Here is a 24,719-nt window from a genome sequence, read left to right as displayed (position 1 = left end):
TATGCTTTCATAAGTGATTTTTATGTTTTTGCTAATTACCAACTTTCATACCGGTAACCTTTGACCGATGCTGCCAGCAACATTTTTTCTGATGTTTAGGGGGACGGTCGATATCGCGCGCACTGCACCCATAACCACCAACAATTGGAACGCGATATGAGCAAATTTGAATCGGACAACTTTGTTAGGGATGCCCAACTCTTTAACTCTTATGGGTTTCTAGTACTTTTCACACTAAAAACTTAAATTTATATTTTGATGTTTCTGTCTCAAAATCTTGAGTGTATGCAAAAGCATGCACCACTCAGAAAATTAACTCGCATGAAACGCCATCTTGAAAGGAGACCTGGATTCCCTCTGTCATTCTGCGCTCAACTGAAGTAATAGATAAGTTGCATAAACCCCACTTTAAAAAAAATCCCTGTGTATAAGACTGGGAAATAGGATGATATTTAAAAGATATTAGGAAGATACCTGTTTCTCCCGGCGTGCCCCAGGGTTTGGTGCTTGGCCCAACCTTGTTTATTGTATATATCAACGATGTGGAAAATTAGAACTCGGCATTTGTAAAATTCTTCGCTGACGATACAAGCAAAACCTCAATTTTCCAATATAATTGACTTATCTAGCCAAGCTGAGAAAAACTTGACTAACTTGAAACTATCGATTTTTGGGTGACATGCAATAAACCAATCATGAATCCAGAAAAAAAAACTGTTAATTATTTATCCAAGTGATAGTAAAAACAAGATTTCAACAAGTCACAATTTTACATTGATTGGTACCAAATTGAAGATTCATGACTGTGTAAAATATCTTGAGGTATTTATAAATATCAAACTGGAGTGGGATGAATTGCGGCAATAATTGCCTTAAATTAAAGTTGTCGAGGGCGGTGGGAATCGTGACAATGAGGGAAAGCTAAAAAAGTCATGCGAACTGTTTATTTTCCTCTTTTTTATGCCCCATTGCAGTAAGGAATTGTGGCATGGAGTTCAGTAGACAAAAGTGAACTTCATGCTATATCGGTTTTACAAAATCGAGTTTTTAGAGGTCTGTGTGTCAAAGCATGTAAAACTCTGAAGAAAACAAAGCAATACAAGACGTTCAACTTATTAACTTTCAAATTCAAAACACAAAAGTGAGCAGCCGATGATTACCGAAGAATGCTGCTCACGGAAAAAGATTGAAAGACTGAATAACTATTGAGCAAGTCTGTTTAATTAATGGTATTGTAATAATACATCATTCGTAATGCTTTTTTACCTCAACCACAAATTATCTTGTCAATGAATACCGGCTTGCAAAATAACATTAAAAACTATATTCGAGTTTCTAAGAATTAATCGCACACATATGGTATTCCTCCAAGAGAATCATCCCAGATAGCACAACTACGTTGGGCCAACGTTATAATCCGCCGGCAACCGTTGTACGCGGTTTTACAACCATTTACCATGGTAAGGCCATGATTGGCCTTCAACGAAACACTCCATTATGCGAAGAAATGCGCGCGCGATTCGAATATAGCACATGAGGTCGCCATTCATTTTGGCGGTACTCGTAATCGATAGCCTGTTACGAGGTTTTTGCCGTGGATGGGACAGTGACATTGAACTTTTAATGCTTTCATAGTAGAATGGCGAAAGTAGAGATAGCCTAGTTGTAACCGTGTAAGTTAATCTCATGGTACCGGTACCCTAAGTGCGTTGTCAGGTCACGGTTCATAAGGGTGATAGGGTACCATACCGGTAAAAGTTACATATTTATCCCTGGACACCGTAGGTACCGGTAACGGCAGAACGAGATGAGGTACGGTACGTGCCGTGCTTGGTCTTTTGGCATTTTTTTGTTAAACTTTTTTAGGTTGCCATCTCTCATTCACCAGTATTCGTTATCGAGTACCGGTACCTATGGTAGATACCGGCAATGACATTAAACACCATGATGCGCAACTCCGGCATTTTTGTCCGAAGATCGTATTCGATAGCACGCTCCAATGCACATACTTGACGAGACGAAAACGAGCGGATGTGTGCTGCTTTCAAGGCGTAGCACGAATGGTGTTCGTGCCTGCTTTGACAGTTGTTGTCGATTTTAATGATATTTTTGAAAGTTGGAGTAAAAAGAAATCGGTAAAAGGTAAGGTGAATACTATTGTTGTATATCACACCCGGGCATCGCACTGTTAAGTACATGTGGGAAAGCCAGCCTTTGTCAAATACTACGAAGTTATTAATTCAGTACGGTACGTAGTTGCCCATTTGCCGAAATTACATATTTACTTACCCCTTATGGTTTCAAATAGTTCATGCACCTCCAGTTAGATTTATTTAATCAGTGAGGATATATACTCATTGTTGATTGCTGCTCATTGTAACATACTATTACGCATTCACTTTTATTTGCGTATTGAATCAAAGTGTTAACAAGTTCACCTAACATTTCACTCATACCGGTCTATATTGTATAGTCTGATTTCTCAAGTATTTGGAGCCACGAATGCTTGTAATTTTTTGACTAAACCCTTTTATTAGTTGGTTTATATACCAAATTCAGTAAAATATTTTTTAAATAAAACATGAGATATTGGATTTATTAGCTTTTCCATTCTGAATCATATAGACTGCTTTATTTAATCTTAACGAAAATTAATAAATCTCCTCTCTTTCTTCAGATGTGAAAGTTGTGGACAAACCTGTCTAAGCATTGTGAGACTCTTGCAGCACAAGAGGCAATAGCAGAAATAGTAAGTATATCAATCAAGAAATTAAGCCGACATCAAGCAAAACTTTCAACTATTCGTCTAATCTCAATTTCCTATTATTTATTCACAGGACAACTATAGCAGACGGGGAGATATCAGAAGTCTGGCGGCATATCAGTGACAGTGTGATTCCAAGAAATATAATGCAATTGAAAATAGAAATTTGCAATAGAAAAACAACCTATGGAGGCATGCAAAGACATTTGACCCTCCGGTAGAGTTGTGTATGGCCCCCACATCCTGCAGGGCTTGAGGAAAATAACTAAAAATTCCAAAGCGTAAGATTGCATAAGCGGTCTTATTTGTAAAAAGGCACAAAACACGCCAGACATACTTAAAACAGCTTTGGAAATGAGGATTACGGGTACCTCACTGCACCTGTGTTATATTTGGTTCATCAACTTTTGGTAGTACTATAGAAGAAATTCCGGAAGGGGTATAATCATCATTCATGATAAAATACTATCATATATTTTTTGAACAACTTCAATCTAGACCAGGGATCTCAAACTCGCGGCCCCAGAGAACTTCCAGTGCGGCCCTCGAACGCTTAACAATAATTGTAATAGTATTTTGGAAGTTTTTTTTTTATCTAAATGTAATAGATTTTTCAAACCTTCTAAAGTGAAATTGATTATTCACACAGAAAACAATTTACTGAAAGTAGTTTTGGAATATTAATTTTTTTTGTCCACATTTTGACCCAATTAAGAATACACATCAAGCTAGCAAAAGAATACTTGAATAAAACACTTGAGTAATTAAATTAAACGCAAAGTACATGAAGAAGGTGGCATTTTCGAAGAAAATGGGAGTTGTAACATTTCTGCTCTTCACAAAATTCTGAAGCACATTGTTTAATTTGTCATATTTCCATCAATACAATCAAAAAACACAATAAGCTCAGCAGTCAATATGACAAATTCGAAGACCAACTTCGAACAGAAAATTTCCATGTGTTTGTATATTAATATAATTATACAACGACTTAGTTACTAAAAATCAATATCAATAATAATTCAAGCAATCCTATGCCACGCAATGTAGTGCGAAATGTCTTGTCGAAAAAATCTGTCATTTGTTTTTTTACTGATCTATACATGAAATGATAAAAGTAACTATTTTGCATTTCTGGAATTAATTAAACATTCGTAAAGATCCAGATAAACCCATGATCATGTGGCCTCGTTAGTTAGAGTTGGTACTATAAAATCATTTCAGACTGGCCTTAGTATGCTGGTGACACAAAAAAGATGCCAAACGCCAGGACAAATGTAATTATTAAAACATTGAGTTTATACTGTAGTATTTTTGTTAATTTTAGGTTCATATATTTAGATTGAGTTATTTTTAGTGTATGTATTATTTTTTCCTTATTCAAAGCTTGTTCAAAAATGATTTTGATGGTTGTACATAGAATTTTACGATTTTTTATAATAAATACTGTAACTTGCAAATGTTGCAATAATAGTGGAATGCAAATATTAATATGTAATTGCATTTGAAATTGAAGAAATTATAAAACTTAATCCAACTGTTTAGTTACATCACAATATATGTCAGAAACTAAAACTATCTTAAAAATATCTTTTGAGTATACATTATCAAAAACTGTTTGCGGCTCTTTTTACAATTTTCAAAATGCAATGCGGCTCTCGAAAACCCACGAGTTTGACACCACTGATCTATTCTAGACGATTCAAGCATTGCTTTGGGAAATTATATCACTTCAATTAAATTGAAATAATCTCGCTATATTAAATACAAAATCGTTGCTATCATAAAGGTAAACCAATTCAGCCACTCGAAATATATTGGCCTTCACAAAGCAATGGAGGCAAAATTGAGAGTTCATGAGCTATGAACATTTGTTCTTTTCTTTGACTTGAACTTTCCATACTCCACAGCCCCTATTAATTTTTATTAATTTTAATTACCATGTGATGGTCATACATATCTTTAACTTGTATTTTCTGTCATGATGTATTATCTCAATGTGCCAAACTATTAATTAGTGTGCATATTTTGCTTCCAGATGACATAAATGTATTGTCATGTTTATTACCTCAGCTTGGAGTATTGACAAGAAAAAGGTGCCAGTAAACTAGGTAAAAAAATTTCCAATTCATTGTCATAATCAGAATTCACAATCAATAGGAATTATAAACAGCCAACAATCAGTGAGAATTATATGCGAAATCCCTCAGAATAAATTTGTCTAAAATCGGAGGAAGGCAAAAAATATAGGTAGTTTCCATCCACACAAGCATTTCAAGAAGACTTGCTCGAGCCAAACTAAATGAGCATCGTCAGGTGATCGGTAAGGCTGCAAGTTGAATTCAGCCCTGCAACCTCCTGCATAGAAGATAATATTAATTAGTGGGCTATGAGCTAAATTCATAAATTTAAACAAACCTATCTACGATGCATTATGTACCAGCAATGTTACCTACGATTAACTGAATATGTAATATGTCTAATAAATTCACCTACAAAAGCAAGTTCGATAGGTGCAAACTTTGTGTTATGGAATTGTATCGCAGCACAGTTTTGTATGACACCCTCTTTAAATGAAATTTCAATGATTAAGCGCAAACATTAAAATTACTAACTTTGAACTTTGTCATTATCTGCAAAATGTTCCACACAAATCTTCCCGCTATCGCGTTTGTAATCTTCTCTGTTAAAAAAAAAGTCTATGATGTCCAGAATTGCTCTTTACAGCTTGCCTGTTATTCCAGCTTTCCAAGTAAGCAAAACTTCTTAGATATAGAGATTATTTTGTTTCGTTACAGGCGCAAAAAGGCAGGTACTACACGTAAAAAAAGACGCCGAGTAGCAAAAGCGAGCGGAAAACGGACGCGAAAGGCGACGAGAAATATGTGCATTGGAGCGTATCATGAAATACAATGTTTTTCCTGTAGTCTTATGGAGTGACGTCAGAGTTGCCTATCATGTTGTTTAATGTCATTGATACCGGTAAAAGTTACATATTTATCCTGGACACCGTAGGTACCGGTAACGACAGAACGAGATGAGGTACCGTACAGTACATTACCGTACTTGGTCTTTTGGCACATTTTTTTGTTAAACTTTCTGAGGTTGCCATCTCTTATTTACCAGTATTCGTTATCGAGTACCGATACCGGTATTGGTCCTTCATCCCTGGATATGATTTTTTATATTTACTTTATTTGTATAAGTGCAAACATTTCCGCAGCCCAAATCCAACCCGTTGAACGACTTAATCCAGTAATCTGAATAGTTGTACATTTGTGAACCTTCTGTCTGATGAATTTCAACAAATCTAAATACAGATCTCAATTGGCTGAAATCTAAAATATGTTTTAACAATTGCCACAATCAAACTGAAACTAAAATTTGATGTTTTTGGGTAAAAAATAGCTCAAGGATTATTGTTTTCCCTTTTTGTTTTTGTAACACTTTGAATTTTTTTTTTAATTTTTGTCCAAGGTCCGAGAACTTTGTCCAATCCTGCTCTATTTCATATTTTCAGCTTTGTTGAGAAATAAATTACTGATTTTTGAATAATATCTATTTTGTTTTAAAATTCAATAGAATTATATTGGGTAATCATATATATTAATATGATTTATTTTCAGTATGTATGCTATGTAATCTTACCCAACCAACCCTAATTAAGTGTTATTATTGGAAAGTAGACCGCTAGCAAAAAAGATTCGGGCGATTGGGGGGAAGCCCACTCTGTACAATGACTGCCAAATGTGCATGCAACTGTGCAATGCCCAGCGACTCTAAAAGCATGAAGTAATGTACGACACATCCTTTACAAATATTTGGACATATTTTGTGTAATATCCATTTTTTTCCGGTTCTAAATAATTATTACCGATTAGATATTCTGTCAAGTGTCAAAATTACCATTGTAAGTTTAATGATATATACCATTTTTATAATAGGCCCTATGACAATGGACTGGAAAATTCACCTGCTTCAATTCCCTCTTTCACGCAATCATACACTGTGTCATTTCAAGCATCTCAATGTTTCAATGCGGACAATGCCCAAAACAGGTGTTTTTGTTTTATAGTTTGATAGTAGCTCCTTGCATACCTGTGCCATAAAATATTGCACAATAGCTAGATATATCGGTTGAATAATTACCTAGTACAACATCATGTGGTTAATACCGTATTTTCCGGCGAATAAGTCGCTTTTCTAGACCCAAATTTTTAGCCTGATTTTTTTTTTGGGGGGGGGGGGGGGGTCGTCTTATTAGGCGAGTATGATCATTTTCATTTTTTTGTTGCCCTATTATTGAACCCGGACAATAAAATACCTTCGGCGATAGCATCCCCCACGTTCTCATCAGGTTAGTTTAATTAAATCGACATTCTCGTGCTGTGAATCTGAAATTTCAATGCTGTGATTATCATATTTGCATTATCATATATGGACTGAATATTACGCTACAAAAAAAAGTCATAGGCTATTTTAACCAATGCGCAAACGCGGCGACCGCTCGAAAGGCATTGCATGATAATTTGAGATTCCCGACGTTGATGCGATTTTACTACCCCGACTCATCGGCCGGTTATATGCAAAAACCCATTTTTTCAGGCTTAAAAACAGGCCTCGTCTTATTCGCCGGAAAATACGGTAACTAATATTAATGAAAAATTTATATTCTGGTAATTAGTATAGGCCATTCGTTCACGTTTATCATCTGAAAGACAATCATGTACTATATATTGTGTAACACTAACTTGATTTTCAGAGATCAAGCCATGCTCCAATCCAGTCCATGGAAAAATTGTTGGGACAGGCGGTAGAAACTCTTATGCTACAAGCTACGGCATCTGCAACTTTCCACTGATTATAGTGTGGACTCGGACATAAAGGAATTGATGAAATTCATTGTCAATTCATTGTCTGATTACATTTTGATCCAGAAAACATTCAAGGATGAAAAAATCGCTCGTAAGTTGAATACTTTCATAGGCTGATTACATACACTTTACGGCAGTGGTACCCAAACTTTTTTTTCCGCGACCCCAATTTTTGTAAAATCACAGACTACAGATACTTGTGACCCCACAACGAGAAAACATTAAAAATCAATTTATTCTATTCAATCATTCTGATGAAAATCAACTGTAAGTTTGCGGGGCATTAGTGCAACGTGGTTGTACTTGTACTTAAGTTCAGTGGTTCCCAATCTTTTTACCCCAGCGGCCAGCGGGCAAGCAAAATTAATTTAAGAGTTCGCTGACCGGTAACACATGCCATCGTATGAAGACCACGATGTATAAATCTCTGAGATTCAGAATATTTGTTTAGTTTTAGTACAATGTTAAAATATTGCAGATTACTCCATAATTAATTGGAAAGCCAAACAGAACATGAAAGTAAAATAGGTGAAAATACCCTTGCTGGGTCTCATCTTATTGAGTGCCTTTTATTTTTTGTCGTTTTGTTTTTGACTGCATGAAGCCCTTCGAATTTATGTATGAAATACAATATGCCCAATATTTTCGCTTCGTGTTCAAGGAAGATTATTTAAATGTCTAAATACGATCTGATTGCAATATTAAAATTGTTCACTTTTATACGAATGGGATGTAGACAAAACACATATGTGTATATTTTAGAGTAGATACTCGCGATAATTTAACATAGAGCTTTTGCAACGGATGAAAACCTTTTCATTAGATGTATTCTTATAATTGTGCTTATTTACTCATTCCAGATAAGATATTTGTCAAGTCTTGGAGGTTGCTCCGAGAAAGACTGGATTGGAGAATCATGAGCTCAGTTACAACAAATTTACTCAGGATGTGTGCAGGATGCGGTGGATAAGGAGGGAGTGGGACGCCCTTAGTTTCTGCTATTAAAGGTACGTATGTAATATGTTTATCATATTGTACCACCATCTTTCTCTGCTCTACCCTCTTCTATTTTATAAGTATAAGATTATTTTGACTCCAAATCAGCTTAAGATAATTCATAAGGGAAATGAACAAAAATTGATTAAATAGAATCTGACAATCTGGAGTGAAAACAAAACCTTAATTAAGATTGAAGCGTAAAGAATATAAGGTTTTGCCAAAAAGATGCCTATCGTGTTCATGAATTAAATTAAGTTACTCACACACAACAACAACAGAGATATAATAAAATAAAAACAGGCGAGAAAATTTAGATAAGTTTGGTAGTAAACAAAATGTACTTGCCAGTTGCCACACCATTCATTTTTATCATTATGATTGTCAAATTGAATAATGATTTTGTAAACAACTGTGAACAGTAAAGAAATTGAATGTAGATTTTGTATACAAAAGTGAACAGTATAGAAAAATTTTTATTGAGGAAATATCGCCAAGCTGATTATGGTTAGAGTCAAGTGCCAAATTGCCAATCCAATGTTGCCAGAGTTTGGTGCATAATGGCGAACAGTGGTTTTCAAACTTATTTGTATCATCGCTCCCGTACAGTACTTTTTACATTATCATCCCCCCCTAGCACAACAGCAAATTATGAAGTTACAAATTAATTTATTTTAAATCAATTAAACAAATAGACTAATCATGGTGCATGATGTTTCTAATAACATAGATGAATTTCAACAAGGAATATTTGAAGACATTTTAGTCAGATAAAATCTCAAATCATCATTATTCCCTCCAACAAATATTCCCCTCAAAACATTGTCTACGCTCCCCTTGCGGAATCAAGAATTTCTGTATTTTTCAATTATTATTGTCTTGTCAATGTAAGCTTCACTCACACATTTGCGACTGCAGAAACTTGGCTTAAGATTCCTACTCTGAAAATTTGTTGGGATGCAGTCATTCAGACTAGGCTTTGAACTCTGGTGCTGTAATTTGCTAATACTGCAATTTAACACAGAATTTTAATATTTTTCAGCTCTGGATGATCTGGCAACGAACTCCGATTAATTTTATTACATGTATACATATTTGTAAAATAAAGACATTTTGTTATCTTTTGTTTTTTATTATATAAATAATGTTAGATTAGTGGGAAATTTCTATGTAGTATAGATCCATACCCTGTCTGTACAACACATCGCCTAACTTGGCCCGACCATGTGCCACGATTGTATTACAACGTGTCACCTACGTACGCCCGTCCGCCCGTCCATATGTCACGATTGTGTTACAACGTATCGCCAACGTTGGACCGGCCATATTTCACGATTGTGTTACAACGTATCGCCTACGTTGGCCCGACCATTTGCCACGGTTGCATTACAGCGAAAGGACCGACGTTGGCCCAGCGGCCAAATCTTCGCTGGAACATGGTTGTTCGCCATTATTGGGCCGGTGGTTCGAACAACGTTCGGCCATGGTTGTCCCGACGTAGTTGTGCTATCTGGGATAGTGATACTGTTACTGAAGTCAATTTATGGAAAAGGAATGGGGAGCTGAAACAGTATGGTCCAACTATACCAGTACCGGTACTGCTTTACAATTCTGGGACAAAGTCAAGTTTAAGCATTGATCATGTTACTGTGCAAAACAAATGAAAGCTGATGATAACGATATTGGATTGAATTTTAAAATTCACGACGAAAGAGCGTAGTATATAGAAATACCTTATTGTACAGAATGCTATAATAAATTATGCGCCACGAAACAATCATATGAACGAATAGTTAAAAAGAAAATACAAGGACAAATTGTAAAATCGAGTATTAAATGGACTGAACAGAAGGATCATCTTCCAAATATTTTTTTTTAATTTAGAAAATTATAGTTTTTCAAAAGTCTTGAATCACAAAAGGTCAAATCCTTACAAATTTAAAACATATCAAGGAACAAAAGTCTTTTCATTATTATATAAATAGAATAAACACCTAGATTAATCCTGCAAAACTCACCTTTAGAGAAATTGACAAATTTCGTCTCCCAAGTAGAAAAGTATGCACTGAATAAATGTATTAGTATAGATGAAATTGATGGAGCTTTTAAAACAATGAAGCTTCTTGGTTAGGTGGACTAACAAGGAAGTTTTCTTCGATTACTTGGTCCACTTTGAAATTGATGATTTATGTAATTTTCAATGCGTGTATGAAAATGCAGAATTTATCGGAATCAATGCAGATTGCTGTCATTACACTACTATACAAAAAAGACAAAACTAAAACTAGAGAATTGAAGACCTATTTCATTATTAAATTTTGTTTATAAGCTAATAGCGAAGATTTTAGCTAATCGCTTTAAATATGTGAACTGAAATTTGATACACCCTGATCAATCAGGATTGATATCCATGAAAATCTATAGTAAGTATAAGAGATGATATCTTTATCTTCAATAAGTTTCAAAGGAATTTGGCCATTTTGTCTATTGATTGGCAGAAGCATATGATAGTGTTGATAGGGATTTTCTTTGAAATATTATGAAAACTTTTGCATGTGAAATTAGAAATAATCCTAGAATACATGGATTTGTGTCAGTAGCCGGAATTGAGGAACAATATGAGTAGTTTTCTAATAACGCACCTCTAACTCTCGCTAATATCTCGTATATTACTCTGCGGTACATGAAGAAATACTCGTCTTCATATGAATATGTTACAAAAGATACAATTAATGATTTAAATAAATTAATATGGGATTTTATATTAAGGTGACCATACGTCCTTCTTTTGGAGGAATTGTCCTCGTTTTTCGTTAAAAAATTTGCGTCCTCCGAGGACGCTCTAAAATGTCCTCTTTTTTCGCGAGATTAAATATTTAAAATTCTCTTATGATACTATCAACAAAATTTTAAAGTCAGTAGATCATCATTATACACATGACAACTATCATTATAGATATGACAAGCAAAGCATTGCGCCGTGATAGCATACACACGGGGTTACTCTAATTAAATGCAGACTTGTTACGCTTACTCGTTTATGACCTAAATAATCGTTTTGTACTGCAATTAGGTGTTACATCATTTCACCTCGTATTTTGCAATTCAGTAAAGTTTCTATTTTGGCAGAAAATCACGTCAGTAGACCCAGTAGATTATGCCCAAAAGAAAAACCTTTTTTACTAAGGAACTAAGGAAAAAGTATTCAAAAGCATCCTTTGAGTCTGCTGTTCTAGTACACTCGCTTAGTTTACAATTTTAACGACATTTCTTGCAGGTAGTTTCACGATATTGAAAATAAAAACCCAGCAATGTTGACGATGATTGAAGGAACGGACAAATACTCCTGGTCTAAAATCCAAATCGATTGTTCTGTAGATGTTTTTAATAAAGACGAAAATGCATTATTTTATTGTCGTCACTTCGTCTATTGTCACTTCCATATTTAATCCTAGGAAATTTAGTAGATATATTATAATATATATCTCATACATGGGAAAAATGCGTTTCTACTGTACAATGTGTCTTCTTTTTTGGGTTTGGAAATATGGTCACCCTATTGTATATGGGGTGGTAAACGGCCTCTGAATAATAGAAAGATATGTTGCATGGATAAGAAAAGATGGGGAATTGGGATGCATAGACATATTATGCAACAAAAATATTCAGATAAAGTGGTTATTTCAATTGATAGCAGGAGCTGATGCTCCGTGCGCATTCAGAGCATGAGTTTATGTAAACAATAATGATACAAAATTGACAGCAACGAATTTAGAAATAATTTATCTCTGCCTATAACAGTGGTTCTCAAACTTAAAGAAAAGTTGGGTAAAATTTAAAGGTACCGTTTCAATTTTTCTGATGCCTGGCGATCCGCTAAGAGTTAAAATTTGCAACACGTTATATCAAACATTCATTCAGTGCATGTCATTGACACAGTTTGGTACAGTGCAACTCTCATATCACGTCTTATTTTTTCAATTAGGGTTCGGAATTTTGTTTTCATAGCGAGTAGCGCATCTGAAACAGGCACACCACAACATACGCATCGAAGACTTTATCGGGCGTGCACTATATGTTTTACTTTTTGTAGAAAACCGTGCATTTTTCCAAGCTTCCACTAAAACTTCTTTCGGGAATTTCCCTCTTGAAAGCCAGCAACAACGTAGTTTTGAATTCGGAATCGCTTTCATTGCATATTTCATCAAATATACGTAAGTTCAGTGCGATCGCCTGATGTGCGGAGTGAAATACAAATTGCAACCTGTACTTGATACGGTCACCAACCTTTGTTACGTAATAAAATCCTCGAATTATTTCGAGAAACGAGACGTCAAAAGTTTACTCCGCAGTACCTCTGTGTCACAGTCAAAATTGCTTCGCTGTCCTCCTAAAATCGCTTCGCGGACCCCACATTGAAAACCAATGGTTAGCCATTTATTTGTTTCAGATGTATGAACTTGACAGCTAATGATTCAACAACTTCAGATCGATGACTTCGTAATCTGCTATACGAATCATGTATTACATGGGATGATTTACAACATACCAGCGTGATAACAACGCTTTGGTTATTAAGTTGCACACGTTTATAATCGCAACTAACTATTAGCCACGAGAAGGATCCGAACATGGATCTCCATTTATACAAAAACAAGTTTGCATAAAAACAAGGAACACACACATATGGGGGGGGGGGGGGGTATTTCAGTAACAGGAAATACATAGCCTATATAACCTGCGTCTGAAATTTCTATTGAATTTTTCCGTAGATGCTGGTAGACTCTTCCTTTGAAGAATTATAGCAATAACTAAAATTCGTAGAATATATATTATGTATCATGGATTGCTTCTATTTTCGAAATTGGCAAAGCGCATGTGGAATCGCAAGATATCGGTTGAAAGCGTCTACAAGAGTCAACGCTCATGTAAGTTTTCGAACGAAGTGTTATTATTGGACACGAAGTGGACATAACGTTCGTTCAATATTATGTTGGTCTTGTTGTTGTTGTTGTTCTTTGACACTTTTTGAACATCTAGTGGAAAATCTAAAAAACCGCTTTTCTCTTCGATCACTGGACCAATTGCTTTGAAATTTTTAGTGGTTAAAGATGAAATTTTTCTCCAGAAGGCTATTACTTTTATTTATTTCAAATATTTCTGTATGCTCTATGAGATTTGTTTTTGTTTGCTATGACGTCACTGAACGTTCTGCGGACGCATATGCAGGCACTCCTCTTTTTGATCACGTGACATCGAACGTGGTGTGACGGCGGATTCTGAAAGTCGTTACTCATAGGCCGCGAGCCGAGGCCATTTATCTTTCAGTTTCGTAGCGCACATCAGGTAACTACCTGAAAATGATTTTAAAATGTTCCTTAGAAATTTAGTAACAAATATTGCCTTGTTCCCACTTCCAAAAGTTGCACGTTTTACAGAAAAGACGCTTTTACTCCAATAAATATGTGTTACCATCTGTCCTATTTTCTCTGCTTTTCCGGTATCATGGGCCAATGAACGCAGACTTCTGCATGACGTAACAGTCAAGTTAGTCAGCTGTAGGTGGATCCCCAGTGGTCGGATGAATATCAGATGTACTCAACTGCTCGCTTTTGCGTTGAGTAGCCTTTCCATAGTTTTTTTCAGTTACCGGTAATATTAGTCCAGTTATTTTAAGGAGATGTTGAAAAGTATAGGTAAGACAATTTTTATGATGGGTTATACAGATTTATTTTTTCACAACATACAATAATTTTAGGGGGGGACACAAATTGTGTACATGACATTGATAGAGATAGAACTGGTAATATTAAAAGACCGAGACGAGAATATGTCTCAGACACTCTAAATGAATTGATTGAATGTTTTGAGCTAACTGATTCCATTGAATTAATTTCTAATGTAACACCATTTTATACCTGGCGTAATTACCAAGTTCAAGCCAGACTAGATAGGTTTTATGTTACATCCAATGAAACTATTGTCCAAAAAATAATGTGTGAACCAACTATTTATTCTGATCACGATGTATATTTAATAATGATTGAAATTAAAACAAAAATGGAAGAACGTGGAAAGGGCTATTGGAAAAATAATGTTAGAGTGTATGATGAAGAAGAATATATTTCAGAATTAAAAAATAAATGGGACAATTGGATCACATTACAGTGGCTATTTCCAACTAAAGCTGAGTGGTGGATTGAGATAAAAGAAAAAATCAAAAACTTAACAATTAGATTTTCTGTCAAAATGGCCAAGAAAGAAAGAGAAGAATATAAAATTGAATTGGATAATTTGAAGTTATTGAAAAAAAAACTGGATAAAGGAGAAAGAGTGATGACAAGATTTAAACAAACAAAACAAAAATTAATCAGGATGCAGAAGAAAAAGAATGAGAAAATTGGTATACAAAGGAATGCAGAAGAGTATGATAGTCATGAGAAATGCAACAAATATTTTTTCAAATTATTCAAAACAAGACAGAAAGAATCAAGTATAAGGAAACTAATAAATAAAAATGGAGATGAATGTGAAACTATCCAAGATAAAATGAACATTGCGAAGGAATTTTACCAAGAATTGTATACCAAGAGACATTGTGATGAAACAAAACAAAGATTATTTTTAAACAAAGTGGATGAATCATATCGCAAAATAAACGAGGAACAAGCAAATAATTTAGAAGACATAATACAACTAGAAGAGATAATGGGGGTCATCCAAAACTTAAAAGGAAACAAATCGCCGGGCCCTGATGGAATAACAATAGAATTTTATAAAAAGACCTGGGAAATTATTAAAGATGAATTTTTTGAAGTAATACAAGAAATATTTATAACAAATGATATGCCGAAAGAAATGAAAATGGGTTACATAACTTTACTATACAAAAAAGGAGAAGCAAATCTAATAAATAACTACAGACCAATAACTCTTTTAAATTCAGATTATAAAATATTTAGTAAAATTCTTGCCAACAGAATCAAAATAATTCTACCAGACATCATAGATAGACACCAAGGTGCTGTACCAGGGAGGAGGATAAGTGACACACTGTTAATTATTAGAAATATTTGTATACAAGAACAAAATAAAGTAGGGGAAAAGGCATTATTATCGTTAGATTTCATGAAAGCATATGATTCAGTAGATTTAGATTATTTATATAGAATTTTAGAAAGATTTGGCATAAAAAATAAATTTATCATGTTATTACACAGTCTATATGAAGGTGCTGAGACTAGAATACTAATAAACGGTTATTTAAGTGAAAAAATCAAACCGGGAAGGGGAATTAGACAAGGTGACCCAATGAGTATTTTTATGTACATCATAGCAATAGAACCTTTGTTAATTAGTATAAACTTGAATGGAAATGTTCAAGGAATCGTGACGCCAGGAAATATGGAACTGAAAAATTTAGGATTTGCAGACGATGTTACACTATTTTTAAATAAGGAAAGTTCTATAAATGAAGCATTAAAAGTTATCGATGAACATGAATTGGCTACTAGAATGAAATTGAATAGAACTAAAACGAAACTCATGAAACTCGGAATATGGACAAAGGACCCTTCATTTCAAGACATTACCATAGCAGATAAAATAGAAATATTAAGCGTCAAATTTGCCAATAATAATACTGGAAATTGGAACTGGAATAATTGTCTGGAGAGAGTGAAGAAAATAGCAGTTGATCTTCAAAAAATACCTCTTACTTTAGAAGGAAAATGTTTAATAATAAAGCTCAAGATATTACCTCAATTTTTGTTTTTATGTAAAATATTCCCGATGCCAAAAAATATAGCCAAAAAAGTGGATGAAATTATTGAAAAATTTGTATTCAATGGAAAAAGAAAGCTCAAAATAGAGACCATTTGTAAGCCAAAATGTATGGGGGGATACGATATAATGAATATTCCAATTTTTACAATGTCTATGTATATTATGTGTGTTTTTGAATATATAGAAACTATAGAAAATAATGTGATATTTAGTGACAGAACTATCAATTTTAATTACTTAGAATATAACATAGGGCAACAATTATGTGTTTATTTAGGTCTACCATTGAATAATAGTATATTACATAGATTTAGTCCACATGAATATTATAAAAGCGTAATTGATTTTATGAAAACTTATAGTTTAAATATGAATGATATTAAAATGGGTGAACATAGAATCATATATGATAAAGTTTTAAAAAGTATTAATGGGGAAAGACTTGTAATTATCCGTAATTCAAATCTCAGTATAACTTGTAACAGTATTCATAATAAAATTTTGGCAAATTATATGAGGACCTTCAACTATAAGTTAATATGGGATATTCTACCCTTGAAAACAAAACCAGAGATCAAAAGAGTAGCAGGAAATGAATTATGTTTATTATGTAATATAGAACCTGAGTTTGTGTCACATATTTTTATGTTTTGTGAGTTTACTCAGAAAATTTATGATGAATTTGTTTCCTTAATTATATTAAAATTAATTAGAATAAATTTTGTTATAAATTATGATTCTTGTATATTATTGAATTTTAATGATCCTTTATTTAGTCATATAACAGCATTAGATTTGAATGCAATTATTCTTTTATTATCAATAGTGCGATATAAAATTTGGATAATGAGAAATTCTATAATATTTGAAAATAAAACACCTGACATTGCTCTCCTTAAAAAACAGATAAAAATGGCCCTAATGTATAGAAAAAATATAGAAAATTCCAGAGTAGACAAACCCTTTGAAAAAGAATTACAAAATTTATGTAAAGCATTAATTTAGATATTAAATCAGGTTTATAATAAGTTTTTTGTATTTACTAATTTTGTGTATTTCCTTTTATATTGTATTATATCATTGTAATTATTAAAAAAACATTATTATCGTTGGATACTTATTACTGATGAAACAAACTGGAAATACTGTGAAACTCAATTTAACAAATGGATCATGAATGGAATGTGGACTATAATTTATTTTATTTATTTATTTATTTTTTACATATTTATTGAAATCACTCAATGAGTGAACCAATTAAAAAAAAAAAAAAAAAGTATAGGTAAGATATTAAACACTTGTATATCCTTGCCATAAATAGCAATTTTAGTTGAGCACTAGCTCATAAGACGTTGTTAAATAGGTACGGTGCGGTAACTCCAAGGAAGGCTAGACCTAGAATAATATGTCACAAACAACGATATTTTCTGGCTTGCATGAAATGTTTATGATTGATTTAATGACTCTTCTTGACTATTCAGCAGACTTATACTACTATATAGGCCACAGCATATTTGGAAATAGAAATGAATGGCTGTTTCTGTAATGCACGGTTGTGTGAAAGAGAAGAAATTAATCAATTTTACTAATGTCGGTTGGTCTAAATCTAAATTCATAGAGTCGACAAGAACCTGGGAAGCAATGATAAGTTATGCCGGAGTGGAAAGAAAGGTAGCATTGGAAATGATTGAGAGGTGAGAAATGAAGTTGTAGACAAACAGTTGATGTTTCAAAATATACCGGTAGTCTATAGTCCATACTCATACTGTCATAGGACATTTCAGACTGTGATATATCAAAATTTAGTGTAGATATAGTCTAGTAATGGTACGGTACGGTATGTAAACACTGCTGGACTGTAGAACATGCAATGAGCATATATACGCTCATTTAGTACATCAGATAAAATGCATTATGTATTCAAGGTATTAGTTAGTATTTAGGGGTATTTTTAAAATCATGCTGCTCCAAATATTATTTTCTTCCTTATTTTAGATACTGTACTACAAAAGAAAACGGCAATGTTCCACCAATCCGACCTAACGCAGGCTCTGATCCCTGCTGCTATCAGTGCTATAAAATGGATTAAACAAGAAGTCTTGAAGCTTAAAGGTATATGAGAATCATAATAGTTGCAAACAGCTTAGATGGGCTATTCATATTGAAATACTTTAGCACTTTTCTGCAATTGGAACTGCCCATCAAATTCATGTTGGAGACTTCATTGAGATTTTCAATTCATTTTTTTCCCTCGACTATGAAGATCTTTTGAGGTTAACGAGGTATTAATAAATAAAGCTGAGGAATTTGAAGAGGATATGAAGAATGTAAATGATACCAGGGCACGCCTATTTAACACTGTCAAACATAAGGATTATACTCTCCACCCAACAATGATTCACTGAAGAAGCATGTGGCCCTCAAATCAGTTCTTGAGTTGGCAAACTGCAAAGAAAAATAGTCAAAATAATTTATGAAAGTGTGCCAAAATCAACTTAAATTGCACAGATTTTTGTATTGACTGCAGAAATCACAGTACACCTATAGAGGAAAAGTCGATTTTTGAGATAGTGGATTTCGAAAACAATTCAGAAGAAAGTGAATTAGATATTACAGTTGATTTAATAAGTATCATACATTTTTTTTTTTTTTCGGACATTTGTTAGTGTCGTAGTCCTGTTTCTAGAAATAGTATTGCCTTTGTTCAAATACATAACCACATAAACTAAAAAAAGATTAATTGTAAATTGTAATATTTCTGTTCACTATGTTATGTACATATTGTACATTCATTTAATTTTCTTGACTTTTGCGGTAAATTTCTAAGTGAGAAATAACTGATTTATTTGTGTTTTCGTGCTCACGATGTTAATTTGTGACTTCATTGCTTAAAAATAAATACGTTTGATACTTGATAGCTTCTATAAAATGGATGTAGCTTTTTATGCTGTTCTTGTTGTAAACTGCTTGTGGTTATTACATAAAATTTATTCTCAAATGTGAATCAGCGTTGTTGGTGTCGCTGCTTTCGAGGTCACTCCCGACTCCTGTCACACAATTAAAGTATTTTTTGTTGTTGGTTACATGTATGCCATATTTTTCGTAATCTACCTAATAAATTATGATTGACTGAGGAAGTCCGATTTTGGTCAGGCAAAACATTACAGGAATACATTTGTGTTAGTGTGCTGTAGGGCTCTCGAATTGTATAGTTCTTATGTATGCGTTGTAAACTTATGGTTATTGAATTTCCGGGAACCTCTTATATTCAATTTCGCACCAGGATTGTGAAACAAGCTGTAATGCGTTCATTATGTTCGTTTTCACACAAAACTGAAGAATTTATTTAGTTACCAGATGTGCGCTACGAAACTCATTTTCTGGGCGTTTTCATGGTTTCGTCTCACGGCCCATATTCGTGGTAAGGATCTACAAGTGTTTAATAATTTACCTATACATTTTTCAACAACGTCTTAGCATAACTTAACTAATAATAACTAAACAGGGCTATGGAAAGCCTGCCCAACTCAGCGCAAGGTCGAGCAGAAATAACTAATATTCATCCGCTCGCTAACAGCTGGTTTAATTCAATTGTTACGTCATGCAGAAGTCATTGTTCAGTGCCGAAAATGTAGAGAATATAGGACAGATCGTAGCACATATTTCTTGTAGTAAAAGCGTCTTTTCCGTAAAACGTGCAACTTTTGGAAGTGGGAACAAGGCAATATTTGTTACTAAATTTTTAAGGAACATTTTAAAATCATTTTCAGGTAGTTACCTGATGTGCGCTACGAAACTCACTTTCTAGGCGTTTTTCAGGGCCTCGGCTCGCGGCCTATCAAGAATCGCAAGTTTTTCGAGGTTACCGGTGAATGGCGGTGATGCTAAAGGTGCGGTAGACCGTACTGTACTGCTTCGCTTGGTGTGAATATAGTTGTAGACTGTGGTCTAGAGGTACGGTAAACCGTACTTCACTGCTTCGCTTGGTGTGAATATATTTGTAGACTGTGGTCTAAAGGTACGGTAAACCGTACCGGTACTGTACTGCTTCGCTTGGTGTGACTATATCTATAGACTGTGGTCGAAATGCTTCGCTGTGGTATCTGCTGTTATGATACCGTGATAAATCGAATAAGTTGGTTTTGCAAATAAGGAGCGTCCGGCATTACAGGTAGGAGGGGGAATAGGGGTGTGCGCATTTCCAATACGTCGATATATTTTGTCTGTTTTATTGCTGTGATGTGGGGCTAACCAATTTGCGACCACCGTGTTTTTGTCTGTTTGATTGCTGTGATGTGGTGCTTTGTTTATAATTTGACGAGTTTTGTTCGAAATAACCGTGTTCTTAAAATATATGACGGTCAGAAATGCAATTAGGAGCCCAATGTTTTTAAAGATAGAGAAGTTTTGGTACTGTAACACAGCGCGGTGACACTGATCTAACTCGTAGCTGTCAAAAGCTTGAAAATTCATACAAATATAAGAGATAAAAAGATGAAACTTGGCAGGTTGGTCGTCGGGTGGGGACGTGTCAGCTTGAATAGACTAGTGAATGCTACGCGTTGTATGTTTCGGTATCTGTAATCTGTATCGCGTGTGGCGTACCGGAATTGGTATCACCACTCAGGTTCTTTCTGCCAGCTTCTTGGACACTGGAGTTGCAATAGATGTCAATCACAAAATAATCTTCTTGCGGTTCCAATTACAGCAGAGTAACTAAGTTAACTAACTAGATTAATTATACACCTGTAAGAACTTAATACAACCAAATACTCCAATAAGAAATACAATAAACAAATAAAAACACAGTACAAATACCGTAGGATACATACGTAACACAAGATACGGAATTGGTCTATGACGTCACAGTCATGGACTATTTACTTATAATGGGATACTAAAAATTGGGTAAAACATACCTAGATATACATAAGAATAACTAGTATGACACTAAAGATACAACACAAATCCTATCTTATCGATAAACACGTAATATACATGGAAATACGCATAGAAATCACACAGGAAATAAACTGCGAAAATAGACTAGTTACGGAAGTGTTAAATACAAGCTAACTAGTGAACAGAACTATGCCAAACTGGAGAACTAGTAAACCTGTACTACTAATATCATTTCACAACAAGAATTACACAGATTAACGGCACGAAAACACTATAATAATAACCCAAAACACAGAGGAAATTCCACACTGCCGGCAGTCTGACAAACCAGCTAGAAGAGAAAGTTACACAGCTGCTCACTAGTGACTCAAGTGGTAAGAATAAATATGGGCATACAAAATAAAACAGAGTTATAGACGTGGTCGTCTCATTACTCCCCCCTTTTTCAGATGGGAAATTACAACGAAATTTTCCATCTTCAAAATTGAAAAACCATAAAAATGTGAAGAAAATGTAAAGAACTGTACACTCAAATGAAATGTCTATCTAAAATCAAAACAATAAATTGTTAAAAGCTTGATAAAAGCATTATCAAAGTCAAATTAAATGTAATCATTCAAATATCTAGGCCTTCGCCTAGTACGTTGGCCATTATCAGAGTTCGCATCAACTGTAACTTCTTCTGGTACAGTGTCTGGCCTTGAAGAGAAAGGTAATTCTACAAAAATATCATGAGCAACCTGCTCATTATTTTCCATAATAGGTTCCACATCAGGTAAAATGTCAAATCCAGTTAAGTCAATATCATTGTCTTCTTCATCTTCATGAAGGTAAGGTCTTACCTTGTCAACGTGTACAATTCGAGAACGTGTTCCCGAATTCTTCTGAATCCTATACAAGTGATTAGGTAAACAGTCCACAATTCGATAAGGTCCAATCCAAGGAATACTCAGCTTGCGATGCTTTGGTGGATAATAATACCACACCAATTCATCTTTCTGGAAAGTAAGTGGTTTTACACCCAGATCAAAATTTCGCTTTTGTCTGGTTGCAGCAGCATTTAGATGTTGCCTAGCATGAAGAAAAGCTTTTTCGGTTGCACAGGAAAACCATTCGACAAACTCAGTGTAACAAGGATGAGTAGATGACTCTGGTTTGCCAAACATAACATCAACAGGCATCTCAATTTCTCGTCCAAGCATTAACTTGTTCGGTGAATATCCTGTACTATCATGCACAGTGGAGCGATATGCCATGCAAAGATATGGGAGATGATCGTCCCAATCATTTCGATTCTCATTTACAAAAACTTTCAACATCTGCTGTATGGTCCTGTTGAAACGTTCAACTTGTCCATCTGAACGAGGATGATATGGAGTTGTTCGAGTCTTTTGAATCCCGTACAATTGACACATTTCTGAAAATAATTTTGATTCAAAGTCTCTTCCTTGATCTGAGTGGAGAATTCTTGGTACCCCAAATCTCGAAAAAAATTGAGTAACCAATGCATCAGCAGTGGTGTCAGCTCGCTGATTTGGTAAAGCAAAACATTCCACCCATTTAGAGAAATAATCCGACAAAACCAAAATGTGTTCATTTCCATTTTCAGTTACAGGCAATGGTCCAAGAAAATCAATGGCAATCCTTTCCATAGGAGCTCCAGATATAAGTTGTTTCAAATCTCCCTGTCTTCTTCCGTAAAGCATCTTTGTTGAAGCACAAGACTTGCAAAATTTGCACCATTTAAGAATGTCCCTTTTGAAACCGGGCCAATAAAATCTGCGCCTTATACTCTTGAAAGTCCGATTAGCACCAAGATGACCTGCAGTGCGCAAAAAATGTAGCTTATGGAACAAATCCTGCCTCAAATTTGATGGAACAATCAATTGGATATGCGCTTCCTCCGATTTACAATCAGGAATCCAACGACGATAGAGAAGTCCATTATCTACAAAAATCAAATCCCATTGTGACATCAAACGTTTGGTTACTGTTGATTCAGGCATGTATTTTTGAATGTCAGGTTTCTGAGCCGTAAGTTGTTTCCATTTCAAAACAGCAGAAATATCTGGATCTTCACTTTGCAAAGATTTAATTTGCTCATCTGTGTAGGTATCTAGCCAATTACAATCGGAACCGTCTGACGATGATTGACCGGGCTGTTTTGATTTTGCACTTACAATAACATTACCATTACCACATCACCATTGGTACCACAATCAGAACAATCTTCTCGCTTGCATTTGCGAACTTGGCGTGACAATCCATCAGCATTACCATGTTTCACGCCAGGTCTGTGTTCAATCTTAAAGTCATAAGCGCCAAGTGTTAATATCCATCTTGCTAACATTCCTTGAGGTTCACGAAAATTGATCAACCATTTCAGAGCAGCATGATCTGTGCGAATTCTGAACGGTCTCCCGAGAAGAAAATGTCTGAAGTGACGAACAGCCCACACCACAGCTAATAGTTCCCGGTGTGTAGCACAGTATCTACGTTGAGACTTGGACATAGTCTTACTGGTTCATTGTCGTCCTGAACTTGAGATAACACTGCACCAATCCCAAAACCACTGGCATCAGTATCCAATACAAATTCGCCGATTGTCCTCGGAAAGCTAAGAATTGGGGCAGATGTCAGACAATGCTTCAAAGTTTCAAAAGCCTTTTGACATTCAGTACTCCATACAAAGGAAATATTCTTCCTGGTCAATCGAATAAGAGGTCCAGCAATTGTTGAATAATCTTGAACAAACTTCCGGTAGTAGTTCGCTGTGCCTAGAAAACTACGAATATCGCTGACAGAATTTGGCGTTTTCCATTCTTTAATAGCCGCAACATTTCCAGGGTCGCAACAGACACCGTCAGATGAAATAAGATAACCAAGATAAGAGGTGCTTCGACGGAAAAGTTTACATTTCGAGGGCTTCAAGCGTAAACCGGCACGGCGAAGTCTTATAAAAACTTCCCGAAGATTTGAGAGTGCCATTGAGAAATCACTACCATGAGCCAAAACATCATCAAGAAAATTGAAACACCCGTTCCACAGAAGATCACCAAGGATATTGTCCATCATCCGTTCGAATGTTGCGGGAGCATTCGCCAAACCGAAAGGCATCACTACAAAGTGAAAATGACCACGGCCTGGGATGCTGAATGCTGTCTTTTCACGGTCTGCAGGATCAACCTCCACTTGCCAATATCCGCTAGCGAGATCAAGAGTTGAGAACCATTGTGCTCCGTTTAAGGACTCAATGATATCCTCAATACGCGGCAAGGGATATGCGTCCTTGTATGTGACGTCATTAAGCAATCTAAAATCCACGCAAAATCTGGTAGAACCATCCTTTTTGGGAACTAGGACAATGGGAGAAGAATATGGGGAATCGCTGAGTTCTA

The 24,719-nt window shown here is 34.9% G+C and overlaps 2 long non-coding RNA genes across 7 annotated transcripts; both read left to right on the top strand.

Moving 5' to 3' along the window:
* Window positions 1–1,374: 1,374 nt before the first annotated feature.
* LOC144430836 (uncharacterized) lies at window positions 1,375–9,872 on the top strand. 6 transcript variants are annotated; one of them, XR_013479754.1, is made up of 6 exons: window positions 1,375–1,785; window positions 5,780–5,806; window positions 6,709–6,822; window positions 7,527–7,729; window positions 8,499–8,645; window positions 9,677–9,871. It is a non-coding gene; the product is annotated as an uncharacterized LOC144430836 (long non-coding RNA). The 6 variants fall into 6 exon arrangements; XR_013479753.1 differs by having other exon boundaries at window positions 1,375–1,791; XR_013479752.1 differs by lacking the exon at window positions 5,780–5,806 and having other exon boundaries at window positions 1,375–1,812; window positions 9,677–9,870.
* Window positions 9,873–17,876: 8,004 nt separating this feature from the next.
* Window positions 17,877–19,556, top strand: LOC144430639 (uncharacterized). Its single transcript, XR_013479643.1, has 3 exons — window positions 17,877–18,113; window positions 18,415–18,531; window positions 18,947–19,556. It is a non-coding gene; the product is annotated as an uncharacterized LOC144430639 (long non-coding RNA).
* The last annotated feature ends 5,163 nt before the right edge of the window (window positions 19,557–24,719 follow it).

This window comes from Styela clava, chromosome 12 (assembly GCF_964204865.1).
Source record: "Styela clava chromosome 12, kaStyClav1.hap1.2, whole genome shotgun sequence".
NCBI lineage: Eukaryota > Metazoa > Chordata > Ascidiacea > Stolidobranchia > Styelidae > Styela > Styela clava.
Note: the sequence above shows the minus strand (reverse complement) of the source record. Positions and strands in the feature narration are given on the sequence as shown.